Genomic DNA, 7239 nt, shown 5'->3' on the forward strand with positions numbered 1-7239 from the left:
ACGGCTCTTGCGCCGTAATGTGTCCGCTTTGCCTGGTTCCCTCGGTCGGCCACAAACGGCGAAAAATCAGCCTCTCCTTCTGGAGCTCGCCTAAGTGCCAACGGCTCTTGCGCCGTAATGTGTCCGCTTTGCCTGGTTCCCTCGGTCGGCCACAAATAGCGAAAAACCAGCCTCTCCTTCTGGAGCTCGCGCCAACTTTGTCAAAAAATTTCTAAGTGCCAACGGCTCTTGCGCCGTAAAGTGTCCGCTTTGCCTGGTTCCCTCGGTCGGCCACAAATAGCGAAAAATCAGCCTCTCCTTCTGGAGCTCGTGCCAACTTTGGCGAATATTTTCTAAGTGCCAACGGCTCTTGCGCCGTAAAGTGTCCGCTTTGCCTGGTTCCCTCGGTCGGCCACAAATAGCGAAAAATCAGCCTCTCCTTCTGGAGCTCGCCTAAGTGCCAACGGCTCTTGCGCCGTAATGTGTCCGCTTTGTCTGGTTCCCTCGGTCGGCCACAAACGGCGAAAAATCAGCCTCTCCTTCTGGAGCTCGTGCCAACTTTGGCGAATATTTTCTAAGTGCCAACGGCTCTTGCGCCGTAAAGTGTCCGCTTTGCCTGGTTCCCTCGGTCGGCCACAAATAGCGAAAAATCAGCCTCTCCTTCTGGAGCTCGCCTAAGTGCCAACGGCTCTTGCGCCGTAATGTGTCCGCTTTGTCTGGTTCCCTCGGTCGGCCACAAACGGCGAAAAATCAGCCTCTCATTCTGGAGCTCGTGCCAACTTTGGCGAATATTTTCTAAGTGCCAACGGCTCTTGCGCCGTAATGTGTCCGCTTTGCCTGGTTCCCTCGGTCGGCCACAAATAGCGAAAAAATCAGCCTCTCCTTCTGGAGCTCGCCTAAGTGCCAACGGCTCTTGCGCCGTAATGTGTCCGCTTTGCCTGGTTCCCTCGGTCGGCCACAAACGGCGAAAAATCAGCCTCTCATTCTGGAGCTCGTGCCAACTTTGGCGAATATTTTCTAAGTGCCAACGGCTCTTGCGCCGTAATGTGTCCGCTTTGCCTGGTTCCCTCGGTCGGCCACGAACGGCGAAAAATCAGCCTCTCCTTCTGGAGCTCGCCTAAGTGCCAACGGCTCTTGCGCCGTAATGTGTCCGCTTTGCCTGGTTCCCTCGGTCGGCCACAAACGGCGAAAAATCAGCCTCTCCTTCTGGAGCTCGCCTAAGTGCCAACGGCTCTTGCGCCGTAATGTGTCCGCTTTGCCTGGTTCCCTCGGTCGGCCACAAATAGCGAAAAACCAGCCTCTCCTTCTGGAGCTCGCCTAAGTGCCAACGGCTCTTGCGCCGTAATGTGTCCGCTTTGCCTGGTTCCCTCGGTCGGCCACAAACGGCGAAAAATCAGCCTCTCCTTCTGGAGCTCGCCTAAGTGCCAACGGCTCTTGCGCCGTAATGTGTCCGCTTTGCCTGGTTCCCTCGGTCGGCCACAAATAGCGAAAAACCAGCCTCTCCTTCTGGAGCTCGCCTAAGTGCCAACGGCTCTTGCGCCGTAATGTGTCCGCTTTGCCTGGTTCCCTCGGTCGGCCACAAACGGCGAAAAATCAGCCTCTCCTTCTGGAGCTCGCCTAAGTGCCAACGGCTCTTGCGCCGTAATGTGTCCGCTTTGCCTGGTTCCCTCGGTCGGCCACAAATAGCGAAAAACCAGCCTCTCCTTCTGGAGCTCGCCTAAGTGCCAACGGCTCTTGCGCCGTAATGTGTCCGCTTTGCCTGGTTCCCTCGGTCGGCCACAAACGGCGAAAAATCAGCCTCTCCTTCTGGAGCTCGCCTAAGTGCCAACGGCTCTTGCGCCGTAATGTGTCCGCTTTGCCTGGTTCCCTCGGTCGGCCACAAATAGCGAAAAACCAGCCTCTCCTTCTGGAGCTCGCCTAAGTGCCAACGGCTCTTGCGCCGTAATGTGTCCGCTTTGCCTGGTTCCCTCGGTCGGCCACAAACGGCGAAAAATCAGCCTCTCCTTCTGGAGCTCGCCTAAGTGCCAACGGCTCTTGCGCCGTAATGTGTCCGCTTTGCCTGGTTCCCTCGGTCGGCCACAAATAGCGAAAAACCAGCCTCTCCTTCTGGAGCTCGCCTAAGTGCCAACGGCTCTTGCGCCGTAATGTGTCCGCTTTGCCTGGTTCCCTCGGTCGGCCACAAACGGCGAAAAATCAGCCTCTCCTTCTGGAGCTCGCCTAAGTGCCAACGGCTCTTGCGCCGTAATGTGTCCGCTTTGCCTGGTTCCCTCGGTCGGCCACAAATAGCGAAAAACCAGCCTCTCCTTCTGGAGCTCGCGCCAACTTTGTCAAAAAATTTCTAAGTGCCAACGGCTCTTGCGCCGTAAAGTGTCCGCTTTGCCTGGTTCCCTCGGTCGGCCACAAATAGCGAAAAATCAGCCTCTCCTTCTGGAGCTCGTGCCAACTTTGGCGAATATTTTCTAAGTGCCAACGGCTCTTGCGCCGTAATGTGTCCGCTTTGCCTGGTTCCCTCGGTCGGCCACAAATAGCGAAAAATCAGCCTCTCCTTCTGGAGCTCGCCTAAGTGCCAACGGCTCTTGCGCCGTAATGTGTCCGCTTTGTCTGGTTCCCTCGGTCGGCCACAAACGGCGAAAAATCAGCCTCTCCTTCTGGAGCTCGTGCCAACTTTGGCGAATATTTTCTAAGTGCCAACGGCTCTTGCGCCGTAAAGTGTCCGCTTTGCCTGGTTCCCTCGGTCGGCCACAAATAGCGAAAAATCAGCCTCTCCTTCTGGAGCTCGTGCCAACTTTGGCGAATATTTTCTAAGTGCCAACGGCTCTTGCGCCGTAATGTGTCCGCTTTGCCTGGTTCCCTCGGTCGGCCACAAATAGCGAAAAAATCAGCCTCTCCTTCTGGAGCTCGCCTAAGTGCCAACGGCTCTTGCGCCGTAATGTGTCCGCTTTGCCTGGTTCCCTCGGTCGGCCACAAACGGCGAAAAATCAGCCTCTCATTCTGGAGCTCGTGCCAACTTTGGCGAATATTTTCTAAGTGCCAACGGCTCTTGCGCCGTAATGTGTCCGCTTTGCCTGGTTCCCTCGGTCGGCCACGAACGGCGAAAAATCAGCCTCTCCTTCTGGAGCTCGCCTAAGTGCCAACGGCTCTTGCGCCGTAATGTGTCCGCTTTGCCTGGTTCCCTCGGTCGGCCACAAACGGCGAAAAATCAGCCTCTCCTTCTGGAGCTCGCCTAAGTGCCAACGGCTCTTGCGCCGTAATGTGTCCGCTTTGCCTGGTTCCCTCGGTCGGCCACAAATAGCGAAAAACCAGCCTCTCCTTCTGGAGCTCGCCTAAGTGCCAACGGCTCTTGCGCCGTAATGTGTCCGCTTTGCCTGGTTCCCTCGGTCGGCCACAAACGGCGAAAAATCAGCCTCTCCTTCTGGAGCTCGCCTAAGTGCCAACGGCTCTTGCGCCGTAATGTGTCCGCTTTGCCTGGTTCCCTCGGTCGGCCACAAATAGCGAAAAACCAGCCTCTCCTTCTGGAGCTCGCCTAAGTGCCAACGGCTCTTGCGCCGTAATGTGTCCGCTTTGCCTGGTTCCCTCGGTCGGCCACAAACGGCGAAAAATCAGCCTCTCCTTCTGGAGCTCGCGCCAACTTTGTCAAAAAATTTCTAAGTGCCAACGGCTCTTGCGCCGTAAAGTGTCCGCTTTGCCTGGTTCCCTCGGTCGGCCACAAATAGCGAAAAATCAGCCTCTCCTTCTGGAGCTCGTGCCAACTTTGGCGAATATTTTCTAAGTGCCAACGGCTCTTGCGCCGTAATGTGTCCGCTTTGCCTGGTTCCCTCGGTCGGCCACAAATAGCGAAAAATCAGCCTCTCCTTCTGGAGCTCGCCTAAGTGCCAACGGCTCTTGCGCCGTAAAGTGTCCGCTTTGTCTGGTTCCCTCGGTCGGCCACAAACGGCGAAAAATCAGCCTCTCCTTCTGGAGCTCGTGCCAACTTTGGCGAATATTTTCTAAGTGCCAACGGCTCTTGCGCCGTAAAGTGTCCGCTTTGTCTGGTTCCCTCGGTCGGCCACAAATAGCGAAAAATCAGCCTCTCCTTCTGGAGCTCGCGCAAGTGCCAACGGCTCTTGCGCCGTAAAGTGTCCGCTTTGTCTGGTTCCCTCGGTCGGCCACAAATAGCGAAAAATCAGCCTCTCCTTCTGGAGCTCGTGCCAACTTTGGCGAATATTTTCTAAGTGCCAACGGCTCTTGCGCCGTAATGTGTCCGCTTTGTCTGGTTCCCTCGGTCGGCCACAAATAGCGAAAAATCAGCCTCTCCTTCTGGAGCTCGTGCCAACTTTGGCGAATATTTTCTAAGTGCCAACGGCTCTTGCGCCGTAAAGTGTCCGCTTTGCCTGGTTCCCTCGGTCGGCCACAAATAGCGAAAAATCAGCCTCTCCTTCTGGAGCTCGCGCCAACTTTGTCAAAAAATTTCTAAGTGCCAACGGCTCTTGCGCCGTAAAGTGTCCGCTTTGCCTGGTTCCCTCGGTCGGCCACAAATAGCGAAAAATCAGCCTCTCCTTCTGGAGCTCGCGCCAACTTTGTCAAAAAATTTCTAAGTGCCAACGGCTCTTGCGCCGTAAAGTGTCCGCTTTGCCTGGTTCCCTCGGTCGGCCACAAATAGCGAAAAATCAGCCTCTCCTTCTGGAGCTCGCGCCAACTTTGTCGAAAAATTTCTAAGTGCCAACGGCTCTTGCGCCGTAAAGTGTCCGCTTTGTCTGGTTCCCTCGGTCGGCCGCAAATAGCGAAAAATCAGCCTCTCGCCCGTCAGGTACCAGGCGTTGGGGTACCAGGGGTAAGTGCAGTACCAGCTTTGGTCTGTTGGTGCGCCAGAGTACGATGAGTTGGTCCCCCTAGTCACTGTACTCATTACCTTTACCCCCAAATCGCAAAATATAGTCAGAACGAGTGTGGGGAACACAAGTTTTGGCCCCGAGAACCAGGCGGCTGGTGTCTCTAGCGATGTGTTCCCCCCCAAAAAGTGTTCACATGCTCGGACAGCGAACCTAGGAGCTACCGCAAAGCACTCTGGAAGTGCAAGAGCGAAAAATTTTCTAAGTACAAAAACTCTCGAAAATTTTCAAAGTGTCACAGTGCTCGAAAATTTTCAAAGTGCTACATGCTTTCCATCCAAGGAAGGAATAGTGGAGGACCGGCCGCCTCCTTAAACACAAGCCGGCGGAACGACGGGGAGGACCGGCCGCCTCCTTAAACACAGGCCGGTGGAACGTTTGGCAGAATTCTTCTCGTGGAGGACCGGCCGCCTCCTTAAACACAAGCCGGCGGAACGACGGGGAGGACCGGCCGCCTCCTTAAACACAGGCCGGTGGAACGTTTGGCAGAATTCTTCTCGTGGAGGACCGGCCGCCTCCTTAAACACAGGCCGGTGGGAACGGTTGGCAGAATTGCGTGACGGCCGCCTGCTCCCGGCGTCCGCACGTGAACGAACACCCCCTCCCGGGGACGGCCGTCTGCTCCCGACCGCCGTCCTTCACCCCCTCACCTTCCGGACCCCCGTCTGCTCCCGGCGGGCCTCCGAGTACCCCCACCTTCTCCCGAACTGACCGACAGGCAATGAGACCCGCCTTGGTAGGGCCCCCACCGGCCCCGGCTCGCGCCGGCGTTGGGTGGACGGTTCCTCCCCACTTGCGGGTCGCTCTCCACGGAGGACCGGTCGCCTCACTAAACATAGGCCGGGCGAAAATCTGCGAATGTTATACATCCAAGGAGGGAGGACCGGCCGCCTCCTTAAACCACCGGCCGGGCGAAAATCTGCGAATGTTATACATCCAAGGAGGGAGGACCGGCCGCCTCCTTAAACCACCGGCCGGGCGAAAATATGCGAATGTTATACATCCAAGGAGGGAGGACCGGTCGCCTCACTAAACATAGGCCGGGCGAAAATCTGCGAATGTTATACATCCAAGGAGGGAGGACCGGCCGCCTCCTTAAACCACCGGCCGGGCGAAAATCTGCGAATGTTATACATCCAAGAAAGGAAGGAAGGAGGGAACCGGCCGCCTCCTTAAACACAGGCCGGGCGAAAATCTGCGAATCTTATCCATCCAAGGACGGAGGACCGGCCGCCTCCTTAAACACAGGCCGGTAGGAACGGTTGGCAGAATCGCGTGACGGCCGCCTGCTCCCGGCGTCCGCACGTGAACGAACACCCCCTCCCGGGGACGGCCGTCTGCTCCCGGCCGCCGTCCTTCACCCCCCTCAGCTTCCGGACCCCCGTCTGCTCCCGGCGGGCCTCCGAGTACCCTCCCCTTCTCCCGAACTGACCGACTGGCACTCATGACCCGCCTTGGTAGGGCCCCCACCGGCCCCGGCTCGCGCCGGCGTTGGGTGGACGGTTCCTCCCCACTTGCGGGTCGCACTCTAGCGCCTCGGCCGCCGCGAGAGCGTGCGCTACGCGCCGCCCCCGCAGGCCTTGGCGCGACCGAACGGCAGCGAGACCGAGACGCCCCGAATCACCCACCTAGAGGAAATCAACGGAGGCCGAGCGCGCGATCCGATTGCGGCACGCCGCGTGGGTGTCCGCCGGCCGCGCCGGTCTACCGCGAATGCTGTTTCTCAAACCCTTGCCTAACCAGACGGCACCGCGGGATGTGTTGTCGCAACTCTGCTCGACTATCCGAATAGCCTTTCCCGACTACCGCGTTGCGGGAGGCGTCTTTCGTGCCGCCGGTGGCGTATGACCTTCCGCGAGAGGCGTGCGGGCTCGGGGGGGCCGCAACGACCGAGTCTGACTCGGACGGGGCGCAGCTTCCCTCCCGGTCACAGCAATAAGCGCCGAACGCAGCGTTGGTCACCAGCCACCCCGGCGGGTTCGTCGGGAGCGCCGGTACCCTTCCGTAGCTAGTTGCCAGCTGGCCACAGCGGGCCGCACCGACCGAGTCTGACTCGGACGGGGCGCAGCTTCCCGTCTGGGTGACAGCGGCGCTGAGGACGGCGGGGCGGCCGGAACCCCTTCGACCCCCCGGCTCCCACCAGTGTCGATCAAACTCCGCATCCTGGCCGTAGCGCGAGACCGGCGGGCCGCAACGACCGAGTCTGACTCGGACGGGGCGCAGCTTCCCGCTTGGGCCTCGGCGCGCGCTGCCTCGCGCGGGCAAGTCGCCGGCACAGCGCCGCGCCCCCGACCCCCGCTTTACGGAAACGAAGCGAGCCTCAGCGGGCCGCAACGACCGAGTCTGACTCGGACGGGGCGCAGCTTCCCGCCTGGGTCATCGCACGTTCCCC

Source organism: Syngnathus typhle, unplaced genomic scaffold (genome assembly GCF_033458585.1).
Source record: "Syngnathus typhle isolate RoL2023-S1 ecotype Sweden unplaced genomic scaffold, RoL_Styp_1.0 HiC_scaffold_313, whole genome shotgun sequence".
NCBI lineage: Eukaryota > Metazoa > Chordata > Actinopteri > Syngnathiformes > Syngnathidae > Syngnathus > Syngnathus typhle.